This window comes from Delphinapterus leucas, chromosome 17 (genome assembly GCF_059928025.1).
Source record: "Delphinapterus leucas isolate spDelLeu-1000000601 "Yukka" chromosome 17, BTC_Dleu_Yukka2, whole genome shotgun sequence".
Classification (NCBI taxonomy): Eukaryota; Metazoa; Chordata; class Mammalia; order Artiodactyla; family Monodontidae; genus Delphinapterus; species Delphinapterus leucas.
In genome coordinates this window covers 63,608,874-63,622,939 of record NC_143145.1, presented here as the reverse complement: position 1 = coordinate 63,622,939, position 14,066 = coordinate 63,608,874, and positions in this window count along the sequence as shown.

Below are 14,066 nucleotides of genomic sequence, written 5' to 3'. Positions count from 1 at the left end.
GGAAGTTGTTATAGCATGTTGGAAAATGAGGACTCACATTAGGCAGTTGTGAAACAATTGGAAAAACTATTGTCTATGATAACTTGGAAAATAGAAAGTGTACCTAGTGAAATTTTGGATGTAGTTAAGGAGAACCCCAGGCCGAATGAAGAAAGTATCTTTTGGTTGGTCAATAAGGTAGGAGAATACCAAGGTAAGCTAAATAACTGGTTAGTTTGCAAGAAGAGTTGAAAAGAAATATAGAGGGGACATGATTTTCATTGGAAAATAAAGCTTTAATTTTTTTTATTTTTTGGCCATACCACATGGCATCCAGGATCTCAGTTCCCTGACCAGGGATTGAACCAGTGCACCCTGCAGTGGAAGTGTGGAGTCCTAACTACTGGACCACCAGAGAATTCCAGAAGATAAAACTTTTCTCACGTCCAGTCTCCCCAGAATTGTAAGGAACCAGTGACTGCTATGTGTTTCCCATTCCTCCCCTTTTCCAATGGAAGAGTTTATTTCTGTTATACTGTTTTTGTGTCGCTACTGTACGCTGGCTGTGTAAGTGGCAAATAACTAGTCTTTTTACATCATAGGTTCCTGGATCAATGATAACCACAACCAAGATATGTGGGAAATTACAGGATCAAGATTGTGGTGTTTTGAGCCTATTTCCATAATTGGATGAGTCTTTTAAGAGCCCTAGACAGAGATGAGTATATTTTGCATGTGAATAAATATGAATATTTATGACCACCACGAAAGCTAGTCTCCTGGAGGGTGAGCAGCCACATGGAAGAGAATTTAGGTATCATTCAATGGTAAGCCAGCCCCCAGCCATGAAGCAGTCACCTACCAGACATGTGAATGAGGTCAGCACTGCCAGCCACAGGCAGTTACATGTGTGCAGCCATATGAGACTAGCAGGTTACTATTCAGCTGATCCAAGCCCATTTTTCAATCTACAGAGTTGTAAGTTAATAAACAGTTGTTTAAGCCACTAAGTGCAGGGATGATTTTTTATATGGCAACAGGTAACTGGTACAATAAAAAAAAGGGAGATCTGGGGGGCAACACCGGTGCCAGGTCTTCCTTGGATCACAAGTATTTTTGACAACAAAGAGATTTTGGAGAATGCACAAGTTGACTTAATTCTAATGCATGTATGCGACAGATCAAAAGTGCTCCCTAGGTTCCTCATCTCAGAAATTACTGTATCAGAGGCAGGATGAAGTACTAAACTTTCAGATATGAGAAGCTGGGGAAGGCTGGGGCAAAGGAGTAAAGTCAGTGGATACTGCTCCAGAAATTTAGACACCAATTCCATCATAGCAAATGAGAGAATCAGATCAGGGCAGACAATTTCACATTTAAATGTTCAGCGTAACTAGAAATCAGTGAGTTCGAAAATAGCATGAGGCTTGGGCCCTTTTCTAAAATTAAGGATAGAGCTTCCCTGGTGGCGCAGTGGTTGAGGGTCCGCCTGCCGATGCAGGGGACGCGGGTTCGTGCCCCGGTCTGGGAAGATCCCACATGCCGCGGAGTGGCTGGGCCCGTGAGCCATGGCCACTGAGCTTGCGCGTCAGGAGCCTGTGCTCCGCAATGGGAGAGGCCACAACAGTGAGAGGCCCGCGTACCGCAAAAAAAAATAAAAAATAAAATAAAATTAAATTAAAGATACTGTTAATATTTTAAATGGAGCTTAGATAATTACATGTGTCTGTTGAACTTACTCTACAATGGTGGTAGACAATGCCTTTGAACTGGGATCCAGGCAGAAGATAACAACAGGGTGTTTCTCTGGGTTATTTAATGTGACAGCTTGGTGTCATGCTGCTCTTGTCAGTGCCCACTTGCTGACATCTGCACCCGTGTCCTTGTTTGGCTAAACTGTGCACTATTTCCTGATAGCTTATGCTGACTAGACCCCAGGCCCAGAGTCTGAATGCTTCTGGGCTCAGCCTTCCGACCAATCAAACAGGGACCACTATGTTTTTTTGTCACAATAAGAGAAGAGAAGCTGACTAGTTTTGTGTCTTTTATAGTCTTTATTACTGCAGATCCTTATGTTGGCAAAACCTAATGGAATGAACATGGACCATAGAACCTGGGTTCAAATTCTGGGTCCACCAATCAATACATGACTGGCCTTGAGAAACTCACCAAAACATTCTAAGCTTCTTTTTTCAAACGGGGAAAATAACACTTGCTTTATCTACCTGGTGGAAATGTTTTAAAGATCAAAATATTATCCATACAACACACAAATATATGTAAGTATATATATTGTATAAATATATATAAAATGCTATTTTAGGATTTCAATAAATATTATGATTATTACTGTTCTTTGATAGCACTGAAACTCTGACAATCAGGCTAAGATGGTAGAATAAATTTAACTCTATCTATCTTCTATGTCTTTAGCAATATATTCTAGTCCTCAGATTCAGAGTGAAATAGACCTGTGTGGGGAAAGTGAAGAGTCTGTATGAGTATTAACTTTGTCATTGGCCAATGCAAAGAAAGTTCCAGATATAGGTGAAAGTCAAGGAGGTGGGTGGTGGTGATTCCATTTTGAAATAGAGAACAGATTATCTTTCTTTCTAATTTCCTATCTTTTCCATTTGGGTAATTCATTGCATAAGAAACCCAAAGTCCCTAACTATTCTACAAGGAAAAGATTGTCTGTAGGTGTTTTCAACAATAGAATTACAATGCAGTTATATAAGAGAGAAGAACAAACCTGACACCATGTTGGATCTATTCCTTTAGCTCTAAGCTTTGTACTCTGTTGCCCATGCTTAGTCCTGCTGGCTCTGCACCACTATCTGGTCAATCAGTAAAAGAATGTTGCCTATAACCTGGAATATACAGAAGAGCTCCTTCTCCAGGCTCTGCCTCCCAGGCTCAACCTTTAAAGGTATAACACTTTTCATTCATATACAGATAAAAAGTTGCAGAACAGAGAACATTCGTCTTGTTGGAGGTTTACAGGAACATCGTTAGCAGACCTACATGGACAGCTGCAAGAACACAAGAAGCCTGAAGTCTAACTTGGGTAAGATTGTTCTTTTTCTAGCTCGCTCTCCTGTTGATCTGCTAGCTTTCCAAATAAAGTTGCTACCTCTTGCCCCAACACCTTGCCTCTAGATTTATTGGCCTATAGTGCAGTGATCAGTACAAGCATGGACTCGATAGCAGTTACATTACCCAACTGGTATACTAAGTACCAACAAAGCCAAGCTCCTGGATCTCATTTTATTGCCACCACTTGATGCCAATGAAGAAAACGCCTCTGAGGGGAAGAAATAATTTCTTTCTGCAAGAATAAGTGAAAACAGAGATAATTATTTACTTTTTTCTTTTCCAAAATGCCAATATTTTATTCCTTTCCAGGACCTCTGCCTCTTCTACTTAAATATACTCTGGTAACTGATTTTGACTGTATTTAAAAACATATTTCATCTTTTTTATGCCTCTGATATCACACTTGATGCATTATCTGTCGTATTCATTCATTTCACACATGCTTGTTGACTGGGTGCTGTGTATCAGGTATGGGGCCATGGACCAGGCTTGCAGAGCTGAGTGAATGAGACAGTCCTCAACCCCAAGGGCTCTATGCTTCTACTGCTGGTCAAGGCTTTCCCTGCCCCACTCCCGTTTTCCCTCACATCCACAGTTCCCTTTCCAAGGATTACCCTTTCCCCTGAGACTTTATACAAGTAAAAAAAATAATAATAAAACCAGTACATTTCTATAGTATGTTCCCTATATTGACAGAGATTACTAAATACATTATGTAAATTATCTAATCTTAGCAACTTCACCAGCTTCATTCTATAATGATCCCAATTTACAGAGGAAAACATGGCACTGTAAGTGGTAGAGCCAGTATTCAAACCCAGGTTTATTTGGCTCCAGTGTCCTTTATACACTACTTGGTAGCATCATCAGTCTTTACCATAAATGATCCACTTTCTAAAAATGGATTTTAAGACCTCTGAAGGAAAGCAACATAATTTTCACCTATATTAACTGATCCACTTTATGTACATTATCTCAATTAATTCTCACAGCTCCTTATGAAACAGACATTTTAATTCCACTATAGGAATGAGGAAACCGAGGATCAACTTGGTTAAGAAACATAGACAGGACCACTTAGCTAATTAATGGTGGCTAGCATTCAAATCAACATCTTAAATCTAAAATCCCTGTTCCTATGTTTCTTCTTTAGAATTTGAAGAATTTAATACCAAGTTTAAAAATGGATTGCCCCTGAAGATAAACACACTGCTTCAGCAGCTAGAAATTTAGGACAAGGATGGCATTAAGGGCATCTGAGTAAACAGGGAAGAAATACAAGGAATTTCCAATCCTTCTGTTAGTATCCCATTATCGTAAATGCTCATAACTAATTTTCCTTTCCATTTGCTTGAAAATGAAAATAGAAATCTAAAAAGACAGAAAAGTAAGGCATATTTTTTATGTAAACATGATTGAGACAATTGAATTACAGTATGGAGAATATGAACATAGAATTATCTCACACACTGAGCATGACAATTAATGCTAGGTAAGCCAAAGAGCAAAATGTAACATTTTATTAAGATAGCTTACAGCACTGAATTTTTTTGTTCTTTTTTTTTTTTCTTTCTGTTGGAAGCTGTGGGCCTAATAGGCAGTGTCCTGGCCTTGAACTCAGAAGGTCAGAATCCATGCCCTAATATTGACAATTTTCCCTTCTGCAAAATTCAGTGAGTTTATTAAAGTCTTGAAGTCACTGTCATACTAGCCAGATTAGAATATCATAAACCTAAATAGAGAGGAAATAAAGAAATATCAACAATAAAATGAGAAGATATATTAATGAATAGATAGATTCATTATAATAATGAGGATCTATTATATCCTCATTATAATAATAATAAATAGAGAGGATCAGCAAAAACAAACATTTTCTTTGGAAGAAAAAAACCTAATAAAATAAATACCTGGAAAAACTTGCCAATTGGAAAGAGAAAACTCATAAATAAATAATAACAGGAACAGAAAACTAGACGTATCTACAGATACAGATGATATTTTAAAATTTGAAACATATATGTTTATCCTAATAATTTTGAAACCAAGATGAAATGGTCAATTTTTAGGAAAAATGTATTTTACTAATATTTACAAGATAAGAAATGAAATGCCTTAATAAACCAGTAACCATTAAAGAAATGATTAGTAATCAATCTTCTTTTCCTGCACAAAAAGATATACTAAGCCCAGCTGATTTTAAATACGTCTTTCCAACACTCCAAGAAACAGATAACACTATATGATATATACCATTTTTGAGAATAGAAAAAGAGGGAAAGATCCTCAATTCATTTTATAAAGCTCGTATGTCCCTAATAACAAAATTGCAGGATAATACAAAAGGAAATAGAAAACAAATCTAATTTATGTACATATATATGTATATGCAGTGGATGGAAGATATTTGGGAGACCTGAGGACTTCATGAAGCTATAAGGGAGGTAGTTGAGAGAAAGAAGTTGAAGCTTCAGAAGAGAGAGGTGATAATTGGTGGAGCAGGCACCTAAGGAAAAAAAGGAATAGATGAGATAAAATTATAGGAGATACAAGGACTCCTGTTTCTCTTCAACAAACAAAAAGATAATCCCACAGAAGAATTTAATTTTAGCCTAGATTATTGAGATGTATCTGATGAGACAAATAGATCTGGTGAGAACAAGATGTTTAAAAAATGCTATATGAAAAACTGTGGGGAGGGCACACGTGTGCTATGCACACACACACACACTCACAAACACACACACACACACATATACTCACATATACACATGGCCCATGCTCTGGGCAGAGCCGTTGCCAGTCTACTTGGTATCTTTGAACGTTCCCTCTGGTGAGACTGAGTTCTGCACCAGAGTGTCCAACTTGGCATTTGGAGCTTGGGCTTAGCTTCTTAGACAATAATTTGTAACTGTCTAAGATTCTGCATGAAACCAAAACGACTTACTATATCAGTCAAGGTAATGAACTGTCAATTAACATGCAAATCAGTTAAATAGGTTGCTCAGGACCATGTAGCACAAACAGCATTAGTTGATTGACTAAATTACTAGCTTATTATACCATCCAGTGGAGAAATATATGTAGACCCCTCCTAAGTGCATGACCAGCCCTGAGACTCTTAATGTAGCAAGATTTTAATAGTGATGATAATCATGGTGTTTATGCTAATTTCTTTATATTTTTATGATACTTTTCAGCTTATAAATTTTCCTCATGTATATGACCTAATTTAATGGCTCAAAATATCTTGCTACATATAAGTATTTGCCTTTCTACACACACAGAAACACACACACACACACACACACAGAGCTCTATTATTGAACAATAAAGAGTAAAATTCATACCCATAATCTCTTAATTTTTAATCATATAACTTTATGATCTGATTAATCAGTTAAAATCATGTGAATTAAGTGGTGCTTATTTACACTTAATTTTTTTGATTAAAGGTACATGTACCTTGGAGTATTTTTAAATAGTAAATATCTCTGTTCTATGAAAATATATTCCTGTTTAATAAAATTAAAATCTATACATAGATTTTGCATAATGAGACCTTCCTATTTTAACCACTAGCTGCAGCAAAAGTGTCTTAAACAATAAAATTTATTTCTCTCACACACAAAGCCTGATGTCAGTCAAATGTCTTTCCAGAGCTGCTTTTGAGCACGATCATTTCAATAAATGGCCTCCATGGGCACTGCCAAAAGGCAAGAGAGATGATGGAAGTGACATACTTGCTCTTAAAAGCTTCAGCTGATAATAAGATGCATTAATTTCACTTATATACCACTGGCTAGAACTAGTCACATGGTCCTGCCTAACTGCAAAGGCATCTGGGAAGCAGATTCTTCCTGTGTTGTCAGGAAGGAGAGAATAATCAGATTTAAAAAACATTAGTAAACTTTACCACAGTTCCCTTGCAAATATTGAGATAACATTTTCTATTTTAAATATCAATTTTTACACTGATTTCCCTACCTTGTAATAATTCAACATTGAAGTGAAGAATTTTCTTACTCTTTCCAATATGAAATAAAAGAATATTTGACAGGCTTCATGCTTTTGCTTTTATCTACAAATTATATGTTTTAAACATAATGGCAATGCTTCAAAACACAGTTTGGTACACGTCAGTAATAGCTCTTAATGACTCAGAAAGAATATAATAATCTACCATGATCAAAACTAATCTGCCATAAAAAGTACAGAAATATCAAACGGCTTATCCTGTAGAAACAAATCCAAATTAATGGCCTCATTTGTTACATCATAGGTAATATACACTTTAACATTGCCATGACTTTATATAGACATCTAACTTCTCAGAGAAATTTAGAAAAACATTATCCAATAAAGTTTCATTGTGAAAAGAATTAACATGCCTAATGATGCAACTCCTAATTTTCTGTGGGTTTTATTAGCAACAATTATTTATTGAGTTATGGTATCTTGAGTATAACCAAAAAAAGAAATAAAATTATACTTTTGACTACCACTCTATTTCTTTGGGTAACCAGCACAAAACACATACACACACAAACACACACACACATACACACACTGTCTTTCTCTCTCACATACACATACACACACTCTTTCTACCACCTGGCATGGTCTGAACATTGAATGTTGTGATTGTCAAAATATGCCCAGTACTACTAACATTATAACACTATATATTAGAGCTTTTGGCTTCAGTTACATGTAAAACATAAAGTAAACATTAGATGTAGTTTATTGAGGTTGTGATGATTTGGAATTTCCATCACAATTCTGCAGAAACTTGTGTTTCTCATAGAGCAGTAGTCATCCTGATAGCAATAATGTCACTTATTGCTAAGAATATTTCTATCACTGTTGATCCAATTCAACATTAAATAGCTCCTTTAACTACAGAATTCTTTTTTTCAAACAGTTAATAACTTGTTTCTGCAAACATATGTGTCTGATTGTGCTCCCATTTTTAATAATTATTCAAGAAAAATTATGTAAATAAAAGAAGCCACAATTTGTGAGGCCTGCTATGTATCAGACTCTATCTTAGATGTTTTTTTTCTCATTAAGTCCTCACAATGATTTACCAAAGAAGCAATTTTAGCCCCATTGTGGAGATGATAAGACAGGAGTGTGAAGGAATTTTATCCACTTTCTAACCAAACTCACAGTGCATATGTTATTTCACCATTGTTTTTGTTCTCTTTTTGTGGAAATGGGCCACATTGTAGAATAATAAAAAATAATGTAGTAAAGTGGTGAAATGTATAGATAACAAAAGGCATAGATAGTTTCCCTTCTGTAGTATTGTCTTTTTTTTTCTTCCTCAAAAACAAACTTAAAAGGAAATTTTTAGGTACATTTCTCCTCAGTTCTAATACCTAGCCAACTAGATGATCTATGATGAGATGGTATGTTCTTATTCTTAAACAAGTACCTCTATTAAAAGCTACACTACCAAATTATTTCAAACTGTGGCTGCTAATAATTTATTACTTATTTGTTTGTTTGTTTTTCTACAACCTAGAAATCATATGGTGATAAATTATTTCCCAACTATGGGAGCCCAAGGATAGACCAGCACCAGTAAGATATTTGCTGGAGACTTGAAGAGATTCAATTTACATTTGCAATCTAGTAAGAGTTGTCAATTATGGATAATAAACAAAACAAGCAAATAAAAACACTGAAAAAACAAAACTTGTTCTTGAAATATATGAAATGTTGATGAAGACAAAGATAGAAGTTGAGACTATAGAAAATAATAATAATATAAATTAAAATAAATGATAATAAAAGTGTATAAAAAATTTTGGAGGAAACCTGACAAGAGGTGATTATCATCACAAATAAAAAAATTATTTCGTTTATAGTCATACAGTGTCTACCTGAACTAAGATTCAGTGTTATATTTTAATTTTAAAATCTTTAGTGTGGACACTTTTTGAAATCTTCTTTTAGTGACTTTTTTAAAATTTATTTTTTAAAGAAGATGTTGGGGGTAGGAGTTTATTAATTAATTTTTTTTTTTTTTGCTGGGTTGGGTCTTTGTTTCTGCGTGAGGGTTTTCTCTAGTTGTGGCAAGCGGGGGCCACTCTTCATCGCGGTGCGTGGGCCTCTCACTATCGCGGCCTCTCTTGTTGCGGAGCACAGGCTCCAGACGCGCAGGCTCAGTAGTTGTGGCTCACGGGCCTAGTTGCTCCGCGGCATGTGGGATCCTCCCAGACCAGGGCTCGAACCCATGTCCCCTGCATTGGCAGGCAGATTCTTAACCACTGCACCACCAGGGAAGCCCCTAGTGACGTATTTTTTGTCTTCATTCATGAGTAGGTAGGAATTTTTGTGAAGTCATGTGACCAATGCTTGATTAAAACTGCAACTATATTTTAGTATGCATGATTGGATAGTTGCTTAAGAAAATAACAAAACTGTTTCCATCTTAAGTGATTCTTTTCATTTTCCAATTTGTTTAATATGAATATAAGATTAGAATACACTGATGTTCTTAGAGGCAACTTTTGATTTTAGCAATTTTCTTTTGCCATTAATGTCACCAAACCCCTGAGGTATTTCCCTCATATCTACCTTCCTGAAATTCATACTATAGGGCAGAACAGAAGAGACTAAATCTATTCTCTTTGTTTTTATGCTTGGGCAAAGGCATTTGGATTATTTTTTCTAAAATAATTTTTAAGGCAACCCTAAACCCCATAGATTATCTCTTCATAAACTCAAAGTGAAATAGCCAACAGGCCATGATTTGTCCAGTCACTACATCAATAATTATATAAAACAATTCCCACTCACAGTCTACAAGCTGATTACAGATTGGCTGTGGGTTGGCTGCCTTTGCAAGGGATTGGCTCCAGACCGTGGGGTAGGTTAGGTCTTCTGTACCTGTATTCGTATTCTAGAGCATCTATGTGGGTGATGCTCTTGTTACTCTTGTGCAGAGTACTGAGCACAATCTCAAGTGGACACTTGCAATGAAACTTAAGGTGTCCTCTCAGAACTAGCACTCATCACATCTGAGCACATGCCATTTATCAAAGCGAGTCACCTGAAGCCCTAAAATCAATAGGGTAGGAAAGCGTGCTCTGTCCTTAGGAAAGCTATAGCAAGGACAGGGAAGGAAGAATTGTAAATAAATAATACTATCTTAAACAAAGTATTAATAAATTACATTTATCCTTTTTCTGTATGCCTGTAGAATTAAATGATTGATCAGTTCCCCCAAATCTGGGCAAAAGTGGGCAGTGGCCCAATTCCTGGAAATCCCCACCCTTACCAGAAATAGCAGGAATATTCTTCTCGCTTGTTAGCATATGAAATTATTTAACCCATAGAAGCAAACAACCCCATGCTCTGGGGTCAATCTCACTTTCTGAGATGGTCTGCATTTTACCTGTGGAATGTGTATCTCTCTAAATAAACTTGCTTTCACTTTACTTTGGATTGCTCTTGAAATCTTTCCTGTGTGAAGCCAAGAACCCTCACTTGGAGGTCTGTCCTGGGGACTCACATGGGTCCCAGGATGTGATATTTCCTTCTCCTGCAACACATTCCCACTTACTTTGTACATTTCCTCACTTACTTTCTTGACCACTTTTTCTAATCTGGCTCCCATCCTCTTTATGTACACAAAACTACTCTCACTAAGGTCACAAGGAGGTCAGTAAATCCAAAGGAGATTTTCATTCTTCTTTCTTGAACTCTAAATAGCAATCAGCACTGTAGAATACACTCTCCTTGTAGCACTCTCTTCACAAGACCATGTCACATGGCACTCTTCTTAATTCCCTCCTTTCATGCTTGCAGCTAATTCAAATCTCTTCTGTTGATTTCTCATCTTTTACCTAAGCACTAAATTTGGTAGGTCAAGTCATAGGCCTGGCCTTCTTTTCTCACCCTGTACTGTTTCCCTGGATGACCTAATCCACTCCCAGCACTATATGAAAGTAACTCACAAAATTACCTCTTTAGTTTAGAACTATCCTCTGAGTTCTAAGCCTATATATCCAATCACCTACCTGGCATTTTTGTCATATATCTTTAAAGAACTTCAAATTAGTAAGACACCTTTGGAAAGTTGACCTCCTTGAAACCAGATTCTTTTCCATGGTTCTATTGCTGTGAAGGATGTCATTATATAGTCACCTTCTTTGCCTCATCTGTCAGTTTTCTTTTCTAAATACCTCATTCACTTCCCTCCACGCATTCATTTGCTTCCCAGCATGCTTACCCCCATCATCTCATTAAGGTTACTGTTATCTCTCGCCTGGTATACAATAGCTCAGATACTTGTTTATCGGCACCATTTATGGCCCCTTCTCATCCTGCAACCAGAATGACTTTTGAATATTCTAAGCCCTTCCTATTGTTCTAAAGATAAAGTCCAAAGCCCTTAATCTGTAAGGCCATGCAGAACCTAGCCCTGTCTATTCTTCCAGACTCAACTTGGGCCACTCTTCCCCTTGCTGAAAACTCTCCAGCCTTATTGGCTTATTTTAGTATACTAAAGAACTCATGGATCCCCTTTCCATAGGATCTTTCCACATCCTATTCTCTGTTGGGAATGTTCTTTCTTCTCACTGAATTTGCTTCTTCTCGACCTTCAGACCCTCTCCCCAGAGAATCCTTCTTTGAATTCCTGATTTAGTCAAATCATCTGATTATCCCCACACAACACCTAGTGTCACTCCTTCATAATACTTACAATAGTTTTAATTTTTATTCATCTTGTAATTTCTTTTTATTTTCTATTTCTTCCACTGAAGTGTCAGTTCTGTGAGTTCAGGAAACATGTCTGTGTTGTTCATTTTACATTTCAGACACCTAGAAAAAGCTTCACCCATAATAAGCACTCAACATATATTGGAAATGAAAAAAATGAATGCATGAGTTACATAAAGTTATACAATTCTAAAAGCCTGAAAACTGGATGCTAAACAATTATAACAAATTGCAACTGGAAAATATTTGTGAGTTTTTTAAGAACAATACTCTGAGAACTTTAAATCTCACAAAGGTAAATTCACACAATGAGCTTGAACTGAAATTAATTGAATAAAAGAACAGGTTGAAATGTAAAATAGATAGCTAGTGGGAAGCTGCTGCATAGCACAGGGAGATCAGCTCGGTGCTTTGTGACCTAGAGGGGTGGGATAGGGAGGGTGGAAGGGAGGCTCAAGAGGGAGGGGATAAGGGGATATATGTATACATATAGCTGATTCACTTTGTTGTACAGCAAAAACTAACACAACATTGTAAAGCAATTATACTCCAATAAAGATGTAAAAAACTTTAAAAAAGAACAAGGTTGATATCATCAGCACCATCTTTACTTGTCTGAAAAATAAGGTACACTCAGCACAAAATCAACATTTTCATCAATATCAACAAATTGGTATGGCTTGAATAAATTTTAGCCCAGGAGGATAATAAAGCATTTTCCAGATATCTCACAAAATACTCAACATTCACTGCATTTTTATAAGAAAGAGAAATAAATAAAACTGCATGGTGAGGTGAAAAGAACAATGACCTGTTAGCCTAAAACTTAATTTCAGTTCTACGTCTAACTAATAGTTTGCCACTGAGCAAGTTTCTTCATTTTTTCTTGTAATTAGTTTGTAAAATAAAGAAATTAATGATTTCTACATTCTGTCAGCTGCAACAGTGTATGAATAAATAATTATTTTCTTGCTGGTGCCAGGAGCTCTATTGAGAGGCCTGATCCTCTGGGGTTCTACCAGATCAATTGCTTAGAAATGGCCTAATCATACAAATGGCCTTTGCTACATTATTGCAGGTGAGAGGGCATTTCAGAACATGTGTTTTTGTATTTGTCTTTTAATTTCAGTTCAGTTACATATGCTGTAACTTCAAGGGGAAAGGTCCCACTGTCCAAAATTACACCTTTTTTTCCACCTGGCTTAAGTCTGGAAAAATGATTTAAAACTTTACTTTGCAACTTCAGTCAAGATAGCATCAAGGGTTTACCCTTTGATGCTCCCTCCACTCCAGATATATAGAATGATAGATAAAACATCAAAGGAGAAACTTTTTAAAAAAAATACCATGCTCAAACACAAGATAAAGATGTCTGTTGGCCAGAAACAAAACAGAAACAAATTAAGTGGGACTGAAGCCATGTGCATACTGGACTCCAGATCTGGAAGCGTGTTGAAGCAACCTGGAGATTTTATTGTTCAGGAAAATGGCAAGAGTCAGGAGCCAGAGTTGCCTAATGTAACTGGGGACCAGATACAGTTTTGGAAAGTTGCATAATAAAGGAGGTAGAAAAATGTAATCTCAAACCAGATAGTGGGTGAGGATATTCTCTGACTTAGTGGTGGTACCTGCATTGTATCTCATATCACCTTGGTTAAGGGGCCTGAGCTCCAAATTCAAGATCAGGAAATTTTCTGGGAGCCCTGGGCAACTGAAAACCCTCTAGAAAGACAAATAACAAAATTAAACTTTAGGAGAAATATTGATATCAAATGAAATTTGGAAAGAACTTTAAATATGTTGATGGTCCTCAAATCAAGGAATAACATCTATGAAAAAGAGCAAAAAATGTGAAATCAAAATGAGCATAAATGAAGAAAAAGAAGAGTAAAATATGTTTTATTAGAAATTCTAAATAAGGAGATTTTTCATTGAGAAAACCTAAATTGATATTAAGTTACTAGGCACAGCTGAAGAGAGAATTCGTAAGTTGAATCTACATTTTTTGACAGAGTTTGAAAGGTTGAAAATAAGGTGATGTCTCCCCTTAGTTTGGTGTTAGCTCCTTAAGACCAGAAACTTTTATTCATTCATACAACAAATATTTATTTAACACATTTTTTGCTTAGCTACCTCAAAATGAAGTTTTTCAAGCAGCTTCTCTTTACCTACGTGTTATCAAAAGCTGAAAGCTAAAAGCATAATTTCCTTCATTAAGTAACCTCATTAAAATATAGGTGTCAGAAATATTTTTT